Source organism: Ovis aries, chromosome 2 (genome assembly GCF_016772045.2).
Source record: "Ovis aries strain OAR_USU_Benz2616 breed Rambouillet chromosome 2, ARS-UI_Ramb_v3.0, whole genome shotgun sequence".
NCBI classification, from domain to species: Eukaryota; Metazoa; Chordata; class Mammalia; order Artiodactyla; family Bovidae; genus Ovis; species Ovis aries.
Window position 1 is genome coordinate 156,784,113 of NC_056055.1, and position 27,580 is coordinate 156,811,692.

General features: G+C 39.9%; 1 long non-coding RNA gene across 1 annotated transcript; it reads right to left on the minus strand.

Moving 5' to 3' along the window:
- Positions 1-742: 742 nt before the first annotated feature.
- Positions 743-21,115, minus strand: LOC132659214 (uncharacterized). The gene is made up of 2 exons (XR_009599336.1): positions 14,120-21,115; positions 743-5,628 (listed from the first exon to the last, which is right to left on the minus strand). It is a non-coding gene; the product is annotated as an uncharacterized LOC132659214 (long non-coding RNA).
- Positions 21,116-27,580: the final 6,465 nt, after the last annotated feature.

Below are 27,580 nucleotides of genomic sequence, written 5' to 3' on the forward strand. Positions count from 1 at the left end.
GGAGAAATAGAATCTAGGTAATAAAATAAAATCTAAGCTTTTTTTCCTTTGTACTTAGTCTGTCTGCGCTTGCTCCCGGACCGCGTGCTGACGGCTTGTATCCGACCCTTCACACCAGAGTTCCTACTGCCAAGGGCAAGACCTCAGCCAATACTGTGGCTACGAGGGCCACGTGCAGGCGCAGCAGTTGAAGGTGGCGGTGGGGACGGGCCGTGAGCAAGCTGCGGGGCGCTGTGATCCCGAGAGGTGTGCAGGGAGACTGAGTGAGCAGCACGGGTGCGCCTGCACTACCTGCGAAAACCACCCCTCCCCGCCCACCAGATCCCTGTAAGGCGGCCCTGATTGTGTCTTGTGCGCGAGAGCTTGGACACTAGAGTTCCAGCTGCGACCGCTCCATTCTCTGATCAAAGCTTTCCTTTGTTTCTCAGCCAAAAGCTCAATCTATGGACCCACACAACCCCGTGCTGAAGGAAGGAGCCTGGTTGGGGATGGACTCTGGAGGGTAGGTAACAGTTCTACTTCAGAATTACCTGTTGAGCTTTCCGAAGTATTAATCCTTGGGCTTCGTTCTCAGAAATTCTAACACTGTATGTGTGATAAGCATTCTGAAAGGTTTGAAAAGTTGACTCCAGTGCTAGTCAGAATCAAGAATCATTACTTCCCAGCAGTGATCTCCAAATACTTTTCTCCAGGTCCACAGTGGAAAAAAATTCACAATGTAGCTGTAGTATATATAAGCAAGTTTTACTGAATGATGTATTATTTATTTTAAATATACACAAAAATGGAAGTTTTAAAAAGGATATGAAAGAAAAATATTTTAAACTTTGTTTTTATTTACTAATGGCATTGAAATTCTTTTACCATCAGTTAAAAAATTTTTTTAATAGAATTCCAGAACCTTAGTTCTTAAACATTTGCTAACTGCAATAGCTTCATCGCACTAGCTATGATTCATGGCATAATATATACTCTTACATCTCAGAATAGCTGAATGCACAGTGGACACTTGATATATCACCATGTACCTGAAAACATACATCATTAGTAATAGTGGATTTATATTCCTATTTCAAAGAGTTTTCTTGATAATTCCAATTTTTTTCACTTACTGCTTACTAGACCTACTAGATCTGGCTAGGGTATCACTGGTTTTAATCTTGCAATGTGACTGATGAAGAGTTTGTACTCAGAGTCAAAGAAGTATTGATGCTGACATTTTCTTCTTGTTTGCTGTGTTTGTATTATTAGTATTATTTCTAAACAGCAAGTTTTTTGCAGGAATCCTTTGAGGCTATTGCAATGCCTACTAGGGGGTCTTAAGACTCTACTGAATATTCATATTCTTGAACTACTATAGGTCACACTTGGCTTCAGATTTGTTCAGAAGAATATATGCTAGGAATACAGCCTGCCAGAAGTCAGAGCTAAGCATTCCTCTTCTGCCAGAGTCCTTCAACACTTCTTGCCATTGTCCAGGGAGTGAACTCTGCCCTTCCTTTATGACAGCTCAGGTTCAAGGTTATCAAATCAAAGCCATATTGGCTTGTTTCAGGATCTACCCTGGTAACCAGTGTCTCTTGAAGCAACTCCATAGGCATAGCTTCTGGGGTTCTTATAGGGACATAATCAGCTCTAGGATCACCACTCTCACCCAAAAGCTATGCTGTCCCCATTAGGAACTTATAGTTCCCCTGGTCCAGTTGTAGCCTTTTACTTAGTCATTTTTACCAGTAAGTGATGTTGCCTAGCAACCTATTTGATTCACTACCTTTAACAGGACTCTAAGCAAGGAGCTGAAAAGCTAACAAAAGGGCAAGTTCTTGTGCAGAAGGAGAAAAGGTTTCCTAACCTTTTATTCACACCTTGTGGATATCCAGTTTTGAGGTAGTTAGTCTAAATAAAACCAGGAGATATATCTTTAAATTCATTTATCTGAGTACACATGGCATACATCAAAGTGAAGTTTTCTAAAAGCCAACAAACAAATGAGATTGCTTCTGTTATCTCTGCCTCGGGGGCACTCACATCCAAATAACTCACATACAATACACAACATGGGAACACTTGGTGCTTAGATGGACTGAGGAAGGATGGTGTAATTCACATATTAAATACTTTATTTTGTTATATTTTAATAAACTTCATTTCGGGAGCAGTTTTAGGTTCACAGCAAAATTGAGAGGAAGGTGGGAAGGGATAAATTGGGAGATTGGGACTGACATATACACACTAGTGTATATAAAATAGATAACTAATAAGAATCTACTATATGGCACAGGGAATGCAATACTCTGTAATGGCCTATATGGGAAAATAATCTAAAAAAGAGTGGATATATGCATATGTATAACTGATTCGCTTTGCTGTTCACCTGACACTAACACAACATTGTAAATCAACTATACTCCAATAAAAATGTGAAAAAATAAACAAGCAAAAAAAAAAAAAAACTGAGAGGAAGGTACATAGGTTTCCCATATACCTTCTGCCTGACACATGCATAGCCTCCCCCAGTAGCAGGCTTTCCCACCAGAGGTGGTGCATTTGTTACAACTGATGAATCTACAATGACATCTCCCAGTTCCCCAAAGTCCGTAGCTTACATTAGTTAACTCTTGATATGCCTGCTATGGGTTTGGACAAATGTTTACTAACATGTATTCACCATGGAGAAAGAAAGACGAAGAAAATTCTTTTGTCATGTGAGGTTTTCACGTAGAACATTTAGCTTCTCTTATTCCACCTTACTAAAACTGATAGTGTCCTCTCTTTATGGAACAGTCATCAAAAACATGGTAGGGATTTCCATGGTGGTCCCGTGATTAAGACTCTGCACTTCCACTGTAGGGGTGTGGGTTCAGACTCTGGTCTGGGATCTTAAGATCCTGCATGCTGCACAGTGCAGCCAAAACAAAATGGTATTACTATTTTCTTACCTTTCGAGGTTAATATATATGAAGATAAATAATAGATTTTAAATAGATACTCAATTATAGATAGTTGTGGATGGATAGATGGATAGATAGATATAATATAAACAGATAGATAGATGCTCACATTTTGTTTCTAAACTCCATTAAGTTGCCTCTTACACTCACTGAGCTATATATATCGCCTCCTCTTGGAAGACACTGCTGTTAGCTCTACATGATCTGAGCTCTGCTTGCTCCAACAGCCTCATCCAATCACTCTTGCCCTTATTGTCTGAGCACTGCCCTTAGTGGGCTTCCCAGGTGGTTTAGTGGTAAAGAACTTGCCTGCCCATGCAAGGGATGCGGATTCAATCCCTGGGCCAGGAAGATCCCCTGGAGTAGGAAATGGCATTCTTTGCTGGCGAATCTCATGGACAGAGGAGCCTGGTACAGTCCATGGGGTTGCAAAAGTGCACACACACACACCACCCTTAGTACACCCTTTCACATAGAACATTTAGCTTCTCTTATTCCACCTTACTAAAACTGATAGTGTCCTCACTTTTTCTCTTTTTAAGTTCTTCTAATGCAGTGCAAAGAGTTGACTCATTGGAAAAGACTCTGATGCTGGGAGGGATTGGGGGCAGGAGGAGAAGGGGATGACAGAGGATGAGATGGCTGGATGGCATCACTGACTCGATGGACGTGAGTCTGAGTGAACTCCGGGAGCTGGTGATGGACAGGGAGGCCTGGCGTGCTGTGATTCATGGGGTCGCAGAGTCGGACACGACTGAGCAACTGAACTGAACTGAACTGAATGCAGTGCTTCTCAAACTGTAACCTCTGTATGTAACCTGGAGATTTTGATACATAGATTTTGATTGAGACTTAAGAAAGGCCCAATAAACTTCTGGTGATGCTGATGTGGCAGGGACCAGGACCACATTTTGAATAGAAAAGCTCCAGCCCAATGATTTGCATGCCTGGGTCCGCATCAGAATCCCTGGGGAGCTTGTTAATCAGCTGATACTCATGTTCTACCTCCAGCAAGGCCGTCCTTTTTCTCCTCTGAAAACTTCCTCATACAGATTTCCTCTTCCTCTAAGGCACTTCACCTAACACTGCCACACCACCCTTTCAAAGTAAAAGCGAAAGTGTGAGGTGCTCAGCAGTGTCCCCATGGACTGTAGCCTGCCAACCTCCTCTGTCCTTGGAATTCTCCAGGCAAGAATACTGAAGTGGTTACCATTCCCTTCTGCAGGGCATCTTCCTGACCCAGGGATCAAACCTGGGTCTTCCACATTGCAAGTAGAGTCTTTATCATCTGAGCCACCAGGGAAGCCTATTCTTTCAAACCTCAGGTTAAATGTCACTTCTTCGGACACTCTCAGCTTGTCAAGGACTCCTGTTTTACTCCATTTGGGCTGCTGTAACAAAACACCATAGACTAGGTAGCTTATAAACCACAGAAACATACTTCTCATAGTTATGGAGCCTGAGAAGTCTGAGATCAAGTTGCCAATTCAGTGCCAGGTGAGAGCCCACTTCACTGTAGCCTCACATGGTGGAAGAGGCTAGGGAGCTCCATCAGGTCTCTTTTTTGTAACAGCACTAATCACATTCAAGAGGCCCCTGCCTTCATGACCTAATCACCTCCCGAAGACCCACTTCCAACACCATAACCTAGGGCTTTAGGTTTTAACATATATGAATTGTTAAATGTCATCTTTGAGACCCCATGGACTGTAGCCTTTTTCCAGGCAAGAGTACCAGAGTGGATTGCCATTTCCTTCTCTGGGGATCTTCCTAACCCAGGGATCAAACACAGGATCAAACCCAGGTCTCCCACATTGCAGGCAGACACTTTAACCTCTGAGCCACCAGGGAAGACTAGTATATGGATTACAGGGAGACAAAAACATTGGATCTACAGCAGGTCATCTCTCATAGTCTCCCTTAGGACCTAATCTTTACCACATGAAGCTCATCAGCATTCCAGTTAAATAACGAAATGTGATCATCTCTCTTTGCTTGCTGCTCAAATTTCCTTTATAGCTGGATAAATGCCTGCCAACTTTTTCCACCTCTATATCCCCACTGTCTAGCACTGTGCACACATGATATGTTACGAACTCATATTAAGTAAATGAATCAGTCTTTTTTTAATATACACCTGACTTTGCCAGTGTAATGCCAAGGAAACTAAAGAAACGTGATTCCTGTATTTCTAAACTATATGAGGAATATATATTTTTATTTAATCTCAAAGATGACATTTAACAACATTACTACTATAATCAAAAGTCACGTATTAAGCGCCTATTTTATCAGTCAGTAGATAAGGTTATAAGGATAGATAGGACCCCAGACTTAACAGAGCTTGTAGTCTTCTGTGTGCTTAGTCAATCAGTCATGTTCAACTCTTTTTGATCCTCTGGACTGGTAGCCAGCCAGGCTCTTCTCTCCATGGGATTTTTCAGGCAGGAATACTGGAGCAGACTGCCGTTTCCTCCTCCAGGGGATCTTCCTGACCCAGAGATCAAACCCATGTCTCCTGTGTCTCTCGCATTGCAGGAGGATTCTTTACCTGCTGAGCCATAAAGGAAGCCCCCTGTAGTCTTGCAGGGAATATAGATATTCAAGGGTTTAGGGTCCAAGCCAGTCCAGGAGACTTACATCAAGCATTCTCTTCTTTCCCATAGTGGGGAGGAAGCTGAAAATGAGAAACATCATACACAGATTTAAGCTGAATCCTATAACTAATGATATGCATTAATCAAATAATATTGAATGGATTAAAAGGGCTTTTTAAAACTTCATTTTATATTGGAGTATAGCCAATTGACAATGTTGTGATAGTTTCAAGTGAACAGCAAAGGGACTCAGCCATTCATTTACATGCATCCATTTTCCCCCAAACACCCCTCCTTATGAAGCATGTAGTGAGGGCCTAAAGCAAGTCTAGGGAAATATATTTGGACTGAGACCTGAATGACAGTTGATGCAGACGAAGGATGAATGGTATAGAGGTTTCAGACAGAGGGAACAGCCTGTTTTAAGACCTTATGGCAGGAGCTTAAGGAAAAAGACCTGAGTGAACAGAGTCCAGTGAAGCTGGAGATGTGTGAAGTTAAGCTGGAGAAAGAATCAGGAAACGGGTCAGGCAGGAGCTTGTAGAAAATTCTGAACTTTATTTTGAGTTCAATGCAAAATCCCTAAGGAGTTTTAAGCAGGGAATAATATGTTCTGATGGCAAAGCTGGAAGATCATCCTGGCTCCAGTAACTGTAATTTTATCAGGATAAACCAGATAAGCCTTTCCTCCTCTTAATGATTATTATTTCATTTTTACCTATTTATTCTTCTGCAGTTTTCTCAACCATAAAATATCTCTGCCCTTTGTACATTTCCTGGTGATTTCTCCTGAACCTTATACAGCTTGGCTAGAGGCATTCTGATACTTATGTTCTTCAGATTTTCCCTGAATCTAATCAAAAAACCATAATTCAGTCTCTGTTTTTCAATAGAATATACCATCTTAAAATATTCTACCCATTTTGGTAGCAATATTTTAATTAAATATTAAAGTTGCAGAAATTAAAGCTATATGTCTATTTCAAAAGACACAGAAAATTTATCTTAGTGTCTGGGAAGCATTATAAAATGAGTAGGAGGTTTGAAGATAGAAATTATTGGTACAATGTTTCAGATGTTTCAGGTCATCAATGCTGTATAGCACCTCCTCCCCATAATGAGAACAGGTACTTTGATTAAATCTAGATTTAAAAATATAAATCAAAATGAAGAAAACCTATTTCTCAGCAGCACAATTATTTTTTTATTTAATTTTTATTGCAATATAGTTACTTTACAATGTTGTGTTAGCTTCTACTGTATAGCAAAATGAATCAACCATACGTATCTATATATATATATATATATATATATATATCCCCCATTTTTTGACTTCCTTCCCATTCAGCCACAGAGCATTAGTGCTATACATATACACTGTTGATACTGTGTATAACATAGATAACTAATGAGAAACAATTTACAAGATGGAAACAAAGCAGAGAAAATCCAGAGCAGTTGGTCAGTAGCCTCTGGTTGCCATCCTCTTTCCTGGCTGAGAGGCAGCACAATTCTCTGTAAGAATTTTTTTTTTTTTTTTTGAGAGAGAACATTTATTTAACTATTTGAGTGGGTCAAGTTGGGGACAGAGACTCTGCCCCAGAAGCATATTGTGGACAGGCAGCTCCTCCTTTGTTATATCTGTTTTGCACTAAACCAGTAGTTTTAAGTTCTACCTAGCTCCATTGATCCCTTCTTATGTTAATATTAGATAGCATCCCTTTAACCTTCAAAAATTAAATTATTAGAATAATATTTCCTAGTCACAAACATTTTAAACAATTCAATAAAATTTCCTAAATATACTATAAATAGGATTGCCAGAGTGACAATATCTAGCACATACTTAACACTATAAATTTATTTGTAGCTTATCTGAAATTTAAATTTAACTTGGGTTCCTATATTTTTATTTGTTAAACGTGGCAAGCCTAATTAGGAAAAGACAATAATATCTGAATAGTATTTAGTGTAACTGCTTTGCCTTGACTACACTATAACACTTAAGGAGGTTGTTAGATACTTATTGACGATGTTGGAATCACCAGATTGCAATAGCTATCAATGCAGACTGATATTGGTAGGTTTCATTGGCCTCTCAAATGCCATAAGCAGTACAGCTGTTAGTGACGTGATTATCGGAAATGACAAACACTCTTAGAAAATTTTAAAACTAAGCCACCAAGTTCTTTTGATTTGCATAGTAGTTGCATTCCTGAAAGACCTCGTGTATATTAAAATCATGCCATACAGCATACATACACACATATTCACGCACATTAAAGTAAGTTCTAGTCTCTGATAATGAGCTTCTCACTTACATGTATGTCCAGCAGGACATTCAAGAACCATGGAAGACATGGTGCAATTCTTTGTTGTGTGGGACTTTGCTACTTATTGGAGGACATTTATCTTCTCTGGCTCCAGCTCATCAAAACCAGTGGTACCCTCCCTCTATGGAAACAGTCTAAGAACACTTCCACTGATTTCCCCTAATTGATGGTAGCAGTCTCACTGAAGCTACTAGTTTAAACCATGCATAAAAGGAAAATCAGGGGAGTTTTTCTAGGACAAATGAGGGAAGAATTTGGAGAAAGAACAGAGATAAACTGTTGGAATTTCATCAATTCCTTCTCTTGGGACATCATGAAATCACTGGTTAGCCTACAAAATCTTTAGTAAAATATCCATTTCCCTATTTCTGAGAGTTTGAAGTGAGGAGGAAGAAAGAGGCTCTGAGAACTACATTCTCTCTTTCTCTTCTAGGACAGGGAAGAGGGGTGGGAAACAGAGTTGTTAGGGAGACTACATGGGTACCAAGTTGCTTCAGTCATGTCCAACTCTTTGCCTATGGACCGTAGCCCTCCAAGTTTCTCTGTCCATGGGATTCTCCGGGCAAGAATACTCGAGTGGGTTGCCATGCCCTCCTCCAGATCTTCCTGACCCAGGGATCGAACCCGCATCTCTTGTGTCTCCTGCATTGGCAGGTGCATTCTTTACCACTATCGCTACCTGGGAAGCCCACCGGGAGACTACTTTCAGTATTAGAAAGGGATTCCCCCAACGCCTTGTTCTGGTTCTGCCAGCTAAGGCTGAAAGCCTCTGACAGTGCAGTGGTCACTGCATAATCATTGTGCATGGTTTCCTTGGAATGATGTAGAACTTCACTCTGGCCCCCTCTGTCAAGCAAGCCCCTTTTAGAAATGACAGTGGTGTCTCCCATGGACTTTCTAATGATGCAGTGCCCAACCCCTTGTCTGGTCCACAGCCCAGAGCTCCTGTCCCTCCTGTAATCTCTGGGTTCCTTCATTTGGAATCCTCTTCCACACTATCCAAGGATCTTGGATAACTGGACCTCTTAGCAATTGCTTCCCCCACCCCACGTCCACTTCCTAGATGCACTGTAACACAGTTACTTCAGGAAGCATATGTTAATCCATTGGCCTCCTTGTGTTAGAAATCTCCAGGCCCCAGTGAGCATCTGTCACAAGTTCAAGCATACCCCAGATCTCAGAGTAGTTATGTCAAGCATCCTTTCTTTTCCATAGCGGGGAGGAAGCTGAAAATGACAAGTATCACACACTGGCCTAAGCCAGTTTAGATCTTCATAGAGGATATCTGTAGTGTGCTATGGTTAGAGGTGAGTAAAGACTGAATGGGTCCTTCCCCTCAACCTTGGTACAACGTGGTATACTACAGTAAATTTGCTACCCATACAGGAAAATGTTATGGAAGGCAGTAAAACAGTCTTACAACTTGTACTGTAGGTCTAATCAAATTCTAGCTTTCTGTCCAACCATGCAGATGCAAGGATATCCAGTAACCTTCTTGTCAGGGTCAAGTAACAAAATCTTCATTATGAAATTGAAAACAGTCTCTCAATTTCCTTGGAATCCTAAACCTAGGGAGCCATTCCAAATAGTGAAGGCTTTTAAATTCCATAAGTAGTTATACCTTGTTCATAGAAGGGAGAAAACTGTCTGTACAATATTGCTGGTCTATCCACATATCTTGAGCACCACTGATTCCAATAATGAAAATTTTCTAATATTCATTATGCTAAGTTACAAAGTTAAGTGACACCAATGTGCCTTCTGAGAGCGGGTTCCTGGTTAGTCAGTCATTCAAACATTAACCAACTACTTTGGGAGTGTGCATGTCCAATTAGAGGTCTTCAAATACTAACTAATTACCCATAGGGTTGGCAGTTTAAAACTAATTAGCATGCATATATCACACTCTCTGTGATGAAGTATATTAAAGTAAATTTAGATAATCAGACACCCTGGTTGACATATTTTACAGCTGTTGTCTGGGGATAATGATAGTATCCCCCTTTACTTTCAAAATTGTCTTAGGTTGGGCAAAAACACTACTCACCCTATAATACAAGGGAATTCCTTGTTTCACAGTACATCCTTCAAGAACTCTCTCTCCATACTACTCTGAAGACATTCAAGTTGTGTCTACAGGTCTTACCACACATTAAGCATTCTTTAAATAACTGCTAGCCTATCCTGCTTGGAGGATACCCCCAACAGTTATGAGGAGCTCTAGAGAACCCCATTCCTTGCCTTTGGAGGGAAGAAATTATCACCCCCTAAAAAGGAAACAATAGTAAACCACTCCTAACATTTTTTTTTTTTAAAGCCAATGTAGTAAAATCCTTGACATTTTTTCTATCAACTTCAGTGTAAATTTGGAATGTTTTTGTTTTTTTTTTTTTTAGTGTTCAATTATGTTTGTTTTTTTGTTGTTTGTTTTTTTTTTTTAGTTTTTAAATTTTAAAATCTTTAATTCTTACATGCATTCCCAAACATGAACCCCCCTCCCACCTCCTTCCCCATAACATCTTTCTGGGTCATCCCCATGCACCATCCCCAAGCATGCTGCATCCTGCGTATCTCTTCCATGCTTTTCTTAGTTTAAGTTGGGATACCTGGGCAAGATTGATAGATAGTGAACTGCTGGTTATACACTGTCACCTGGTGGTAAGTCTTGCAGGCAGGAGACTGATCCTAATTGCTGGCACTTTTTGGGAATATGTGGCACTTCCCATCTTTCATCATCAGCTTTGGACATCCCAGTTTTTAGCCAGCAGTATCCTCCAAGAATGTTAAAAACAAACCTTGAATGCAGAAGGATCTGAGGAAATAGGAAAAACCTCACTCTACTTTCATGCCTGTGGCCTCCAAAATTTAAGCGAAGACATTTCAACTTGGTAGAATGCAGCTCATTTTATTCCCAGGTTTCTGGTGACTATACAGGGAGGGAGGCAGCCTGCAGCAACTGAGAGGTCATATCTCTCATAAACACTGTTCAGAAAGCAGATTTGAATCCACTCTTGGTCTTACCAGTGTGACTGGGTTCCTTTGCTCTCTTCCTTTGAATTCTTAGCTGTGGGGGAGTGATGATACTGGATATGGAAGTTGTGGGGAGACAACGTCACATTGGCAGCTGGAATTTCGGCTTTAAGTTCATATTTGAAGGTCACTTGGACCCTCACAATGGGTCTCAATTTTCCTGCATTTTTACACAGTTTGCCATTGTGGTTCATTTTTTTAATGGTATCTTTGTTTTTTAATTAATTTATTTTAATTGAAGGCTAATTACTTTACAATATTGTTGCCATACATTGACATGAATCGGCCATGGGTGTACAAGTGTCCCCCATCCTGAAGCCCCCTCCCGCCTCCCTCCCCATCCCCTCCCTCAGGGTTGCCCCAGTGCACTGGCTTTGGGTGCCCTGTTTCATGCATTGAACTTGGACTGGTGATCTGTTTCACATATGGTAATATACATGTTTCAATGTTATTCCCTCAAATCATCCCATCCTCACCTTCTCCGGCAGAGTCCAAAAGTCTGTTCTTTACATCTGTGTCTCTTTAGCTGTCTTGCATATGGGGTCATCGTTACCATCTTTCTAAATTCCATATGTATGCATTAATATATTGTATGGGTGTTTTTCTTTCTTACTTCATTCTGTATAATAGGCTCTAGGTTCATCCACCTCATATGAACTGATTCAAATGCGTTCTTTTTAATAGCTGACTAATATTCCATTGTATAAAATGTACCACAGCTTTCTTATCCATTCATCTGCTGATGGACATTTAGGTTGCTTCCATGTCCTGGCTATTGTAAACAGTGCTGCGATGAACAAAATGGGATTGCTGGGTCATATGGCAGTTCTATTTCCAGTTTTTTAAGGAACCTCCACACTGTTCTCCATAGTGGCTATACTAGTTTGCATTCCCACCAACAGTGTAAGAGGGTTCCCTTTTCTCCACACCCTCTCCAGCACTTATTGTTTGTAGACCTTTTGATAGCAGCCATTCTGACCGGCATGAGATGGTACCTCATTGTGGTTTTGAGTTGCATTTCTCTGATAATGAGTGATGTTGAGCATCTTTTCAAGTGTTTGTTAGCCATCTGTATGTCTTCTTTGGATAATTGTCTGTTTAGTTCTTGGGCCTATTTTTTGATTGGGTTATTTATTTTTGTGGTATTGAGCTGCATGAGCTGCTTGCATATTTTTGAGATTCTTTGTCAGTTGCTTCATTTGCTATTATCTTCTCCCATTCTGAAGGCTGTCTTTTCATCCTGCTTACAGTCTCCTTCATTGTGAAAAAGCTTTTAATTAGGTCCCATTTGTTTATTTTTGCTTTTATTTCCATTATTCTGAGAGGTGGGTCATAGAGGATCATGCTGTGATTTATGTCAGAGAGGGTTTTGCCTATGTTTTCCTCTAGGAGTTTTATAGTTTCTTGTCTTACATTTAGATCTTTCATTGATTTTGAGTTTATTTTTGTGTATTGTGTTAGAAAGCTTTCTAGTTTCAGTCTTTTAGAGGTGGTTGACCAGTTTTCCCAGCACCACTTGTTAAAGAGATCGTCTTTTCTCCATTGAATATTCTTGACTCCTTTGTCAAATATAAGGTATGCATAGGTGTGTGGATTTACCTCTGGGATTTCTATTTTGTTCCACTGATCTATATTTCTGTCTTTGTGCCAGTACCATACTGTCTTGATGACTGTAGCTTTGTAGTATAGTCTGAAGTCAGACAGGTTGATTCCTCCAGTTCTATTCTTCTTTCTCAAGATTGCTTTGGCTATCCGTGATTGTGTGTGTGTGTGTGTGTGTGTGTGTGTGTGTGTGTGTGTTTCCATACAAATCATGAAGTTATTTGTTTCAGTTCTGTGAAAAATACCATTGGTAGCTTGATAGGGATTGCATTGACTCTATAGATTGCTTTGGGTTCAAGTCCTTTGAGGAGTATGTGATATGGAAACAAAAGAATGAGAATCTAATATCAGAGAGTGAATGAAAGTCTCTCAGTCATGTCTGACTCTTTGTGACCCTATGAACTATGGCCCACCAGGCTCCTCTGTCTATGGGATTCTCAGGCAAGAATACTGGAGTGGGTTGCCATTTCCTTCTCCAGGGGATCTTCCCTACCCAGGGACTGAACCTGGGTCTCCCTCATTGCAGGCAGACACTTTACCATCTGCGCCACCAGGGAAGCCACCAGGGACTATCAGAGATCTTATGTTCAATTCCCCATCTACCACTTATTAATTATTAAGAGTTTCTCCTCCAAATGATAAATAATACCATATAAAGTTATTTGAAGATTAAGAGATATAAAAACACATCACAAATTTTTTTTTAAAATAGAAAGAAAAACATAAATGTACTTTGCAGATGATTAAATAGTGGGACAAAGAAATTATATAAATTGTCCAAAGTAGCACACTACTTACAAGAATAATCCAGGTCTTCTGACTTAGGTAAAGATAACTTACATTGATGGATTGCTGACAGTGTTTCAGGCATTCTGCTAAGCCCTCAATAGACACAGTTAACCTCATATAGAGGATGTGATGGCTGGATGGCATCACCAACTTGATGGACATGAGTTTGGGTAAACTCCGGGAGTTGGTGATAGACAGGGAGGCCTGGTGTGCTGCGATTCATGAGGTTGTAAACAGTCAGACATGACTGAGCAACCAAACTGAACTGAACTGATTCTTAATACTGTTATTAATATACTCATTTTCTAAAGAAGAGACTAATCTTTAAATGGTTAGTACACTTGTCAATGCCACAAACATAGTAAGTAGCAAACATGTATTCAATTCAGTGAAAGTTCACCTAACTAGAAAGCAGAGCTCTTGTAGCTAAGTCAGCAGATCTCAAATTTCCATACCAAGAATCAGATTAAAAATAATAACCCACATGATCCATCTTTAGGTTTGAGAATCATTGTTTGGGGCAATTACCTCATTTAACATCTGGAAAATGCAGAGCACATTCCTGGAACAAGGAAGCTATTTCTTACCTCTCTCCTCCTAATACGGTTTATCCAAATTGTTCCGCCATCCCATGGGGATGGGGGAAAGAATGAGAGAGGCTGTAGAGGGGAACCAGGTGTAGGTTAATATACAGTGCAGTAAAAATGGTAGAAGCACAAAGTGACTTTTGTGGTGGTGGAGGGTGGTGGGAGTTCACACATACAATCAACTGAAAACATTTCCCATGAACGCAAAGCATGACAATGGTCATACTTACATGAATACAACCACAGACTGACATAGAAATGTACTTCTTTTTTCTTGTAAGGCTGTCCTGGTTGTCAGTTTTAACATAATTTCCCCTAAATCAAAATAGGATCGAGGTGTGAGGAAATCTATCCCTCTCCATAGATGCCTCATAGTGTCCCACATCGGCTTTAAATTTGTATAAGACAATACATTTCATAGTCTGTAGTCACTTTAAAAATAAACATTCCTCACTTTACAGGGGGGTAGTGTGAGAAAACTAAGTTCTTTTCCCAGCTTTGGTGAAGAACACAAGTAAGAGTGTTTCTAAGCAAAGGGCTTGATGCCCAGTGAACACAGAAGCCAATGTCACAGCATCAGCTTTTGAGGAAAAACGTTACTGCTGGCAAGGAGACAGAAGGCACAGTTCATATCTGTGTCCCGGATCTGGGTTTGGTCAAACGTCTCTGAATTAGAGGAGGAGGGCTGTCATGTGGAAGTGCTGGCGAGCAGGTTGCATTGGAGGGCTTAGAACTTGGCCCTTTAGAGGAAGGTATGATATAGGTGCTTCAGCACTGGCTCTTCCTGGACAGCGGACCCTTCACTTCTGAGAAGATTCTGACATTCAGATCATTTCCAAGTTCTTTGGCTCTGTGAGGGTGGAAACAGTGGCTCCAGGCGTTGTTTGAGGCCAAAATCTCTCCTCTGTGTGTGCTTCGGCTACATGACTGATGGTTTTCTGTTGTCTCTGAAAAACAACTCAGTATCTTGTTAGAAAATGGACCCATTTAGGACTAGTTCTAAGGCTACAAAAGGAACCTCTGGTCTTAAAATGGATTTAATTAGCTGAAGTTGCTCACCCTGGGAACCACCCACTTTCTATCCCTATATGATAGCATTTTCTGGCTTCACACATGAAAAGACGGCTGGGAGATTATCCCTGAGACAGCATCTCCTTGGCTACATTGGTACCACTTGTCTTCTGAGTGAGTTTCAGTCAGATACATGTATCCCTAAAATAATGGAATAAGTGTCCTCTTTCTTTATACCATTCTCCAAATTGACACCTAATGAGATACGTATTTCTCCTACAGAAGCAAGTCATCAGTTTTAGAACAAGAATCCTGGTTATGCAACCTCCCTCAACCACACAAGGGACTGTCTTCAAGGCAGCTGGCTAAGAGTTGGAGACCCAGATGCCTTCCTGACTAAGTGAAAGTTTACTAAAGCAAATTTTAGCAATTGGCTGAAGGAAAGAAAGTATAATCATAGAAGAACTTGAAAAGGTTATGAACACTCTATCGCTTGGAGAAGGAAATGGCAATCCACTCCAGTATTCTTACCCAGAGAATCCCATGAACAGAGGAGCCTGACAGGCTACCGTCCATGGGGTCGCAAGAGTCAGACACAACTTAGCAACTAAACCACCACCACCACTCTATCAAACATCAGGTTTTAAGTGGATGTTCTTCCAAACATTCAAAGATTAGGAAAACTTTATGTTAAATATATAGGGCATAGAAAAGATAGAAAGGGTCTTAACCCATTCTCAAGGCTAGCATAATTTTCTAGTTTCATAACACCTATGTACATAGATATAAAAGTCTTAAATAAGATATGAATAAATCTAATATAGCACTTTATTAAAAAGAACAATACACTTACAAAGTAAGGTTTTTCCAAACAATGGAAGGCTGATTCACTTTTGCTCATTAGCAAGTCTATCAGTGCAATTCAGTACATCAATATAGTAAATTAATGTATATATATATAATATATTCTTATATAATCATCTCAGTGTATGTTACAAAGGATTCGATTCCTCAGCATCCCATTTAAGATTGTAACATTAGAAGTAACCCTTCTAAAATCAAGAATAAGCACAGAGATGTCCTATCCACATAGCACTCTTTAAATTTGTGCTGCAGGTCCTCACCAGTACAATTAAATGAGAAAAAGAATTTAGAGGCATAAATATTTGAAAGTGATCCAATTCTAGACCTACCTGTGCTCAGATTCACTATCATAGGTGGGCCAGTCTCTGCAGTATTGGTTCCTTTTCAGCTGGTGTCCAGCTAAATGCAAAAGATGGCAGGCCGAGTAGGAGACTGATTGGAGAATGGGGAAAGGGAGAAGCCCAGGTATTTCTCCCACCTCCTTTCAGCCTTGTGCAACTTCTCTGGCAGCAGCTTTTCTCCTACATGATTCCCACGGGACTGGCCCACCAAGCTTCCAGCTTCTAGCAGGTGACCTGGTCCCTAGGCTCCATTAACCCTGCCTCTTCTCTATCTTTTCAGTCTAGTAATGTGGCTTCCTGCTGTTACTAACCCCTGGGTTATCTCCTCGCTGCTGATGTCGTTTTTTAAGGGTCCCTTCACCTCTGTAACCACTTTCTTGTTTCACATTCCGTTTGTGGTAAATACTTAAGTGGCTTCTATCTTCCCGATAAGAATGGCTATACAAAAAAGCTGTGTTTGTAAATTCTACAGTTTTCTTCTAGACTATCCAAACGAATCAAATGAAAAACTGTTGAATCCAGTGTTAAAATTTAGGAAGCCAGTGATACAAGCTCAACAACAAAAATAAAGGTTATATATCAACAATATTAAATCAGAAAACATAATGGAAACATTTATTCCATTCAAAATCATAGCAATTAAGCTCATTAATACCTGAGAATAACACTCAAAGCAAACTATCAAACTTTATTGCAAGGCAGAAAGGAGATCTAAATATAAAGATACATCATGTTCCTGAAGGTGAAACTTCAATAGTATAAAGCTATCATTCTTCCCCAATTAATCAATACATCTGGGCAATCCTAATAGAATAGTTTGTGGGACTTAAAAATCATATTTAAAAGTTCATGGCGACAAAGCACAAGATTGCCAAAAATATTTGGAAAGAGAAGAAGAACAGAGAGAGGATCAATCCTCAGTGCTGTTAAGACATATGATAAAGCTATGGTTTCTAAAACAGTGTAGCAATGCCAATGGGGAGGAAATAGTCTAGAAAATTGTGTGTGTGTGTGTGTGTGTGTGTGTGTGTGTGTGTGACTAAGAATTTCCAAATCAATTGAATTTGAAACAAATGACTCCTCTAGGAAAAGATAAAATTAGATCCCTATCTCAGAACTTATGCAAAAGTTAATTTCATCTTGTCTAAAAAGTAAACTATGAAAAGAACAAAATATAAAGAATTATTTTTATTTCAGTAGGAAAGATATTCTGAATTGACATATAAAGTCCAGAAGCCATGAGAAAAGACTGACCAATACATGATACATATATAAGATTTTAAATTCTATATTAGTAAAAGATACATATATTAAAGAGAAGCAAGAGACTTAGAGAAAATATTTGTAACATATATAACAAATAATTGCTATTACAATATTTAAAGGACTCTTGCAAATCAATAAGAAAAAATCAACAATCCAACAAGAAAATGGGCAAAAGATATGAATTATCAGTACACAAAAGCACAAATAGTCAGTGAACATAAGAAATTATTCTCCGCTTCTTGAATAATTAGGGAAATATATACTTAAGTAGCCATAAATTTTTATTTATTTCCCTAAATGTTTCCTAACAAACATTTAAAAGATTGGTAACTGGAAGTTGTGGCGAAGATGCAAGGAAACATGCATTATTATTATATATTGTTGATGGGAGTAAAAATTGGTAGTCCTTTTAAAAGGTTTTAAAAAGTGTTTACCTCATTTGTGAACTGGCATAAATATCCTTAATCTATAGGATGGAGTGAGATTAAATGAGACAATATTTGGACACTGCTTTAGCCCACTTCCCTTATGACCAATTAACAAACTAGGTTTATTAATTTGTTCATTCAAGGTAAGGGACGATAGCCTTCCTAAGTCACAGCTGTCTCACTCCTTGCCCCCAGTTGGAGTTTCACTGATAGCCTATGGCTTCCCAGTACCTAGCTCAGTGCTTGGCATATAGAGGTGATTAATAGTGATAATGCACAAGAATAATAATAGCTACTATTATTATTGAGAGTCTAACATGCCCCTACCAGTCACTATACCAGGCACTTTATATATTTACACACACAAACACAAATAATTGCATGAAATCCTTCTTTATACCCTACAGAAGGGGGTTTGTGACAGTCTGTGTGTTGTTCACCAGGTCTTTCCCACTCTCCGTGATAGTAAAGCAATTCCTGGTCCCTTGTGGTTGAGTGGGTCAGTGACTGATTCTGGCCAGTATGTTACAAGCAAAAATGATAAAAATGTTCCTCTAGATCTCTTTTTCCCTCTCCCATAGCAATGGGAAATGTTCCAAATACTGGCTGCTCTGTGCTTCTGGAGGACAGCCCATGTGGTATAGAGAACTCAGCCAGCAATGACGGACATGTAGCTTAAGAAGGAAACAAACTTTTGTCATTTCAGGCTACTGAGATATGGGGGCTCTTACCCCCAAATGTATAATGTAATCTATCATGACAGTATTATTATTTCAAATATTATACAGATAAGAAACTGAGTTTCAAAAATATCCAACAGAAATATAAAGAAAATGTCCAAGGTCATGTAATTAATAATAGAATCTAGATTATAATTCATATATATCTAACTCCCAAGCAGTTGACCTTAACCCTTAATCTATAGAGGTTCTCAATGACTGCTGAATGGATATATGAATGAATAAATGAGTAAAAAGGAAGTTTATTTTATAAACTTAGATATACATACTATTTTAGTATTACACTCTGGATATATTCTGCATGCATCATCACTGCCCAGGTCTGATTCTAAACACAGCTATTATCAAGCAAACAATCTCTCTGTATTCCACTTGACCTAGGGAACCAGGGAGTTGGAGGGAGAAAAGAAAAAACAGAGAAACTATACCAGATATCTTGCCTTCTGACTTCTCCCCAGAGTAAGCCTCGACTTTGACAGCCCCAGCCTGATGTAGAAACTGCTCCAGTGGTACCAACACAATTCTCATGAGCTTAATCTATGTGCTATAGTCATCACTATCACAAGAAACTTGGAGAAACATGCTCTCCTTGTAGATACCAAAAACAAAAGCTGTGATATCAGGGAATAATAGTCTTATAATATGTACAGATAATTCACACTATCAGCAACCACACCGGACACTAAAAATCATCTGTATTTGGTAAACAATCAGAATGTAAGGCTCTTTTTTACTAAATAATGAGCTGACAATGAGTAAATTGTCTCAATACTGTGAAAAACTTTTTGAAAACACCTTCCAATCATTATGTGCTTATGCTTTGACCAAATCATATGGAAGGTGTCCGATGAGTGATAGTCTCTTGGGCTGAATTGTGTCTCCACAAAGTTTATGTGTTAAAGTCCTAACCCCTAGTACCTCAGAATGTGATGTTATTTGGAAATAGGGTCATCATAGATGTAGTTAATTAAGTTAGGACAAGGTCATATTGGACCAACATGACTGGTGTCCTTATAAAAAGGAGAAATTTGGACACAAACACACATATTCAGAGAACACTATTTGAAGAAAAAGGCAGAGACTGGAGTAATGTTTCCACAAGTTGCTGCTGCTGCTGCTAAGTCACTTCAGTCATGTCCGACTCTGTGTGACCCCATAGACAGCAGCTCACCAGCCTCCCCCATCCCTGGGATTCTCCAGGCAAGAACACTGGAGTGGATTGCCATTTCCTTTTCCAATGCATGAAAGTGAAAAGTGAAAGTGAAGTCGCTCAGTCATGTCCTACTCTTAGTGACCCCATGGACTGCAGCCTACCAGGCTTCTCTGTCCATGGGATTTTCCAGGCAAGAGTACTGGAGCAGGGTGCCATTGCCTTCTCCATTCCACAAGCTAAGGAACAACAAATATTGCCAGTTGACAACCAGATGAGAGAAAGACATGAAATAGATCCTTCTTCATAGTTATTAAGAAGAACTAACCCTGCCAACATCTTATCTCCGATCTCTACTTTCAGAACTATGACACGATAAATTGCTGCCATTTTAAGCCACCAGGCAGTGGTATTTTGCAGGAGCAGCCCTAGGAAACTCATACAGATATTATTATATAAAATTTCGGGTCATGTTGGTTTTATAATCATAATTGAGAAAGAAAAAGGACAGCATCTTACCAGTCTTAACACTGAAAAGACGAAACACTTATTAGAGTCTTTCATCTTGAAAATACCATGTACACTTCCAAGGACAGCTCTGTACACATCAATTGCAAACATTCTTTAATTTACTCAAATTGCCTGTCTTTACCACAAGGAAAACACAGCTGGCATCCTCAGAAACTATGATAGAAAGTAATTGGGTAAAGAATTCTAAGTAATGGACTTTTTTTATGCCCCTTTAAAGAAAAATTTACATCTTAGTTAAGATTTCCATGCTTATTGAGTGTATCTTTAAATTAGATACAAAATTCTAACAGAAAAAGAAATATGTTTATGTTACCTTCTAGAGAGATGTAGGAAAAAAAGAGAAAGAATTCATATAAATTACCCAGGATTACTTACTGTCCTATCCCTCTGAATCCAAGCAGGACCTCGGGTGGGGGGTGGGGCGGGGGGACTTGCAGGTTTACAAAAGCCCATCGGCTTTCTCCAAGTCCCAGAGAGTAAGCTCAAACAGTTAATGATTAGGACAAGAGTCACAGGACTCCTGGGGCTTCCCAGTTGGTGCTAGTGGTAAAGAACCCGCCTGCCAATGCAGGAGACACAAGATATGAGTTCAATCTCTGGTTCAAGAAGATCCCCTGGGGGAGGGCACGGCAACCCGCTCTAGTACTCTTGCCTGGAGAATGCCATGGACAGAGGAGCCATTTTGAGCATTTACTCCACTACCTCATTAGCTACAGGCTTAGCAGAGAGTCAGACCTGACTGAAGAGACTCAGCACACACACAGGAACGCACTCCTGGTTTCTCCTGAATGGATATAGAAACAATTGATGGATATCTCTGAGCTGTTCTGCAGAAACTAACACCCACTCCGGTAGAGGATGGTGACCATATGCTGATCCCAGACTGGCTGAATCCGGAAGGTTGATGATTGAGATTCCCTAAACATCACCCTGTTACTTCACCACCAACCAATCTGAAGAAAGTCTACCAGCTGACCACCATCCTGCAATCCTCTCCCCTAGCGTTGTCTTTAAAAACCCTCACCTGAAAGCGAGTTTAGGTCTTTTGAGCTCGAGCTGCCTGTTCTTGCTTGGTGTACCGAAATAAACTCTTACTTTGCAGCAGATACCCACTGTTGGAATGTGGCTTTCTGTCCTATGGGCACAGAAAGGTGAAAGGAGGGTCTTTTATTATTCATAACAAGTCCCCTTTCAACCACACCTGAGTTTTTGTTAATGAAGTGACTTTTGGAAAAACCTCTACGAATTGGCAGTACTGGTTGCCAGGAATCCAACCTAGTGATTTGAGAGTTGGAACTTTCAGCCTCACCACCTGAGCCCTGGGGAGGGAACAGGGTCTGGAGATTGACTTAATCATGAATGGCCAATGATTTAATTAATTATGCTTAAGTAAAGGAATCATTATAGAAACATTAGACAAAGAAATTCAGAGTTTCAGGTTGCTAAGAGGGTGGTATGCTCCGAGAGAGCTCTGTGCACCTTCCCCAAGACCTTGCCCTGCACATCTCTTCATTGCAGCTGTTCCTAAGTTGTATCCTTTGTAATAAACCAGTAATCTAGTGAGTAAACTATTTCCCTGAATTCTGTGAGTCACGTTTATTTATCAGATCTGAGGGGAAGGTCATAGGAATTTCTGATTTAGAGTCAATGAGAAGCACATGTGACAACCTGGACTTGGAATTGATGTCTGAAGTCGGGGGAGGCAGTTTCATGATACTGAGTCTTTAACCTGTGGGGTCTGCACTAAGGACAGGCAGCAGGTGTCAGAAATTCATTAAACTGTAGGACACCCAGTTGGTGTCTTCAGAGAATTGGAGAAAGAGTTGGTGCGGGTAAATCCCACACACATTTGGTGTCAGAAGTATTGTGAGAGAAGAGAAGACAAAAGGTTTTATTTTAGGACTTTCACAGTTCTACACAGGGAAGCCCAGGTGGCTCAGTGGTAAAGCATCTATATGCCAAGCAGGAGACTCAGGTTTGATCTCTGAGTTGGGAAAATCCCCTGGATATGGAAATGGCAACCCACTCCAGTATTCTTGTCTGGAGAATTACATGCACAGAGGAGCCTGGCAGGCTACAGCTCATAGGGTCACAAAGAGTGGGACGGGATTTAGCAACTAAACAACAATAATTCTGCATAAAGTGTAATTGAACAGTCCACAGTTTTGAGATCAACAGCAAATTCAGTTCTGTACTTCACAATAGTACCAGCCTTATAAGAAAGAAAAAACAGTCTGAAAGAACTGTTATATAGAAAGATGCAGAAAGAACTGGTAGTTACAGAGATTAAACTTGGGCAAGCCATCCTTTCCTGCTTCCCTTGCACAGAAGCCAATCAGACTGAAAATGATTGATTAGTGAGAAGCTAATTAATGCAAAAAGTTCTTTACTATATTCACTAAGCAGAGAATATGTTTAATTGGTATGGGCAGATATAGCATGCCTCTGAAATAGAAGTTCTGATCACTCATTTCAACTAATTGGCTATAAATGGAAGCTTGTTTCTTAAGTAACGTTAAAGATCAATTAAAAAAAAAACAGTAAATTGTAACTCATACAGATCTGAAAGTGAGCACATATTAAAGCTTTTCCTAACTCATTAATGGGTAAAATTCTATAATCTGTTCAAAGGAGAATTCAAAGAACAGACACATTTATAGATAAGGCATGTTGAAATGAATGCGGAAAAAGAAGCAAAACTAGCTTAGTTCCTCAATGAAAGGAAGAAAGTGAATTGAATTTCTATAGGGCAGAGTTTGGAGAAGGAAATGGTAACCCACGGCAATATGCTCACCTGAGAAATCTAATGGACAGAGGAGACTGGCAGGCTATGTAGCCCATGGGATTGCAAAAAGGTGGACATGACTGAGCAACTGAGCACAGAATGGAGCTTGTACGTCTACAGACAAGAATCATTTTTTGTTGTATCGTTATCTACAAATGTTGGAATTGTGAAATATTCCCCACAAAATCACTGTCAGATAACCTGGAAGGATGTGCTATGGACAATGCGTAGTTACCCACTGTAACACACATTTCCCCCTACTATCCTAATATTTGGAGATCTGCTTGAAAGAATTAGAAAATACACACAAAGCATGTCAATTCATTACTCTTCAAGCATTGTTTGAACAAGATTGCCAACATTTTAAATCAGCAACAATGAAAAGAATCATCCAAAGTAATAACAGCCTCTGTCACTGGTGGGAATTTGGCCTTCCCAGGTCTCAGAGCTGCACAGAGGTGGGCCACACTAGGTGTGTTCACTCTAAAAATAATTCCTACCAAGGTGATAATTCTCTCTTCCCAGGGAGTTCAGTGCTCTATCCCTTTTCATAATTATCCCTGATTATATGTTGTTTAGTCACTAAGTCGTGTCTGATTCTTTTGCAACCCATGGACTACAGCCTGCCAGGCTCCTCTGTCCATGGGATTTCCCAGGCAAGAATACTGGAGTGGGTTGTCATTTTCTTCTTCAGAGAATATTCCTAACCCAGAGATTGTACCCATATGTCCTGCATTAGCAGGTGGATTCTTTCATTTTTTTTAATTTTTAAAATTTTTTAATTGAAGGATAAATGCTTTACAGAATTTTGTTGTTTTCTATCAAATTTCAACATGAATCAGCCATAAGTATACATATGTCCCCTCCCTCTTGAGCCTCCCTCCCATCTCCCTCTCCATTCCACCCCTCTAAGTTGATACATGCAAAAGTAGGAAGTCAAGAAACACCTGGAGTAACAGGCAAATTTGGCCTTGGAATGCGGAATGAAGCAGGGCAAAGACTAATAGAGTTTTGCCAAGAAAATGCACTGGTCATAGCAAACACCCTCTTCCAACAACACAAGAGAAGACTCTACACGTGGACATCACCAGATGGTCAACACCAAAATCAGATTGATTATATTCTTTGCAGCAAAAGATGGAGAATCTCTATACAGTCAACAAAAACAAGACCAGGAGCTGACTGTGGCTCAGATCATGAACTCCTTATTACCAAATTCAGACTCAGATTGAAGAAAATAGGGAAAACCGCTAGACCATTCAGGTATGACCTAAATCAAATCCCTTATGATTATACAGTGGAAGTGAGAAACAGATTTAAAGGCCCAGATCTAATAGATAGAGTGCCTGATGAACTATGGAATGAGGTTCATGACATTGTACAGGAGACAGGGATCAAGACTATCCCCTGGAAAACAAATGCAAAAAAGCAAAATGGCTGCCTGGGGAGGCCTTACAAATAGCTATGAAAAGAAGAGAAGTGAAAAGCAAAGGAGGAAAGGAAAGATATAAGCATCTGAATGCAGAGTTCCAAAGAATAGCAAGAAGAGATAAGAAAGCCTTCCTCAGCAATCAATGCAAAGAAATGGAGGAAAACAACAGAATGGGAAAGACTAGAGATCTCTTTAAGAAAATTAGAGATACCAAGGGAACATTTCATGCAAAGATGGGCTCGATAAAGGACAGATATGGTATGGACCTAACAGAAGCAGAAGATATTAAGAAGAGGTGGCAAGAATACACGGAAGAACTGTACAAAAAAAATCTTCACGACCCAGATAATCATGATGATGTGATCACTAATCTAGAGCCAGACATCTTGGAATGTGAAGTCAAGTGGGCCTTAGAAAGCATCACTACGAACAAAGCTAGTGGAGGTGATGGAATTCCAGTGGAGCTGTTTCAAATCCTGAAAGATGATGCCGTGAAAGTCCTGCACTCAATATGCCAGCAAATTTGGAAAACTCAGCAGCGGCCACAGGACTGGAAAAGGTCAGTTTTCATTCCAATCCCAAAGAAACGCAATGCCAAAGAATGCTCAAACTATCGCACAATTGCACTCATCTCACATGCTAGTAAAGTAATGCTCAAAATTCTCCAAACCAGGCTTCAGCAATACGTGAACCGTGAACTCCCTGATGTTCAAGCTGGTTTTAGCAAAGGCAGAGGAACCAGAGATCAAATTGCCAACATCTGCTGGATCATGGAAAAAGCAAAAGAGTTCCAGAAAAACATCTATTTCTGCTTTATTGACTATGCCAAAGCATAGTGGATAGTTTGACTGTGTGGATCACAATAAACTGTGGAAAATTCTGAAAGAGATGGGAATACCAGACCACCTGACCTGCCTCTTGAGAAATCTGTATGCAGGTCAGGAAGCAACAGTTCGAACTGGACCTGGAACAACAGACTGGTTTCAAATAGGAAAAGGAGTATGTCAAGGCAGTATATTGTCACCCTGCTTATTTAACTTATATGCAGAGTACATCATGAGAAATGCTGGACTGTAAGAAATACAAGCTGGAATCAAGATTGCCAGGAGAAATATCAATAACCTCAGATATGCAGATGACACCACCCTTATGGCAGAAAGTGAAGAGAAGCTAAAAAGCCTCTTGATGAAAGTGAAAGAGGAGAGCAAAAAAGTTGGCTTAAAGCTCAACATTCAGAAAACGAAGATCATGGCATCCGGTCCCATCACTTCATGGGAAATAGATGGGAAACAGTGGAAACAGTGTCAGACTTTATTTTTTTGGGCTCCAAAATCACTGCAGATGGTGATTGCAGCCATGAAATTAAGGTTACTCCTTGGAAGAAAAGTTATGACCAACCTAGATAGTATATTCAAAAGCAGAGACATTACTTTGCTGACTAAGGTCCGTCTAGTCAAGGCTATGGTTTTTCCTGTGATCATGTATGGATGTGAGAGTTGGACTGTGAAGAAGGCTGAGGGCCGAAGAATTGATGCTTTTGAAGTGCGGTGTTGGAGAAGACTCTTGAGAGTCCCTTGGACTGCAAAGAGATCAGCCCTGGGATTTCTTTGGAAGGAATGATGCTAAAGCTGAAGCTCCAGTACTTTGGCCACCTCATGCGAAGAGTTGACTCATCGGAAAAGGCTCTGATGTTGGGAGGGATTGGGGGCAGGAGGAGAAGGGGATGACAGAGGATGAGATGGCTGGATGGCATCACAGACTCGATGGACGTGAGTCTGAGTGAACTCCAGGTGATGGTGATGGACAGGGAGGCCTGGCATGCTGTGATTCATGGGGTCGCAAAGAGTCGGACATGACTGAGCGACTGAACTGAACTGAACTGAAGTTGATACAGAGCCCCTGTTTGAGTTCCCTGAGACATACAGCAAATTCCCATTGGCCATCTATTTTACATACGGTAATGTAAGTTTCCATGTTACTCTTTCCATACCTCTCACCCTCTCCTCACTCTCCCCATGTCCATAAGTCTGTTCTCTATGTCTGTTTCTCCATTGCTGTCCTGCACATAAATTCTTGTACCATCTTTCTAGATTGTGTATATATGCATTAGTATACAATATTTATCTTTTTCTTTCTGGCTTACTTCACTCTGTATAGTAGGCTCTAGGTTCATCCACCTTATTAGAACTGACTCAAAGGCATTCCTTTTTATGTCTGAGTAATATTCCATTATATATATGTACCACAATTTCTTTATCCATTCATCTGTCGATGGACATCTAGGTTCTAATTATTGCAAATGAACATTGGGGTACATGTGTATCTTTCAGTTTTGGTTTCCTCAGGGTGAATACCTAGGATTGGGATTACTAGGTCATATGGTGGTTTTATTGCTAGTTTTTTAAGGAATCACCTACCATCTTCCCTAGTGGCTGTATCAATTTACATTCCCACCAACAGTGCAAGAGCATTCCCTTTTCTCCACACCCTCTCCAGCATTTACTGTTTGTAGACTTTTTGATGATGGCCATTCTGAACTGGTGTGAGGTGAAATCTCATTGCCATTTTGATTTTCATCTCTCTAATAATGAGTGATATTGAGCATTTTTTCATGTGTTTTTTAGCCATCTGTATGTCTTCTTTGGAGAAATATCTGTTTAGGTCTTTTTCCCACTTTTTGGTTGGGTTGTTTGTTTTTCTGGTATTGAGTTGAACGAGCTGCTTCTATATTTTGGAAATTAATCCTTTGTCAGTTGTTTCATTTGCTATTATTTTCTCCCATTCTGAGGGCTGTCTTTTCACCTTGCTTATAGTTTCCTTTGCTGTGCAAAAGCTTTTTAGTTTAACCCAGTCCCACTTGTTTATTTTTGTTTTTATTTCCATTATTCTGGGAGGTGGGTCATAGAGGATCCTGCTTTGATTTATGTCATCGAGTGTTCTGCCTATGTTTTCCTCTAAGAGTTTTATAGTTTCTGGTCTTACATTTAGGTCTTTGATCCATTTTGAGTTTATCTTTGTGTATGGTGTTAGGAAGTGTTCTAATTTCCTTCTTTTACATGTAGCTGTCCAGTTTTCCCAGCACCACTTATGGAAGAGGCTGTCTTTGCCCCATTGTATATTGTCAGGTGGATCTTTACCACTGA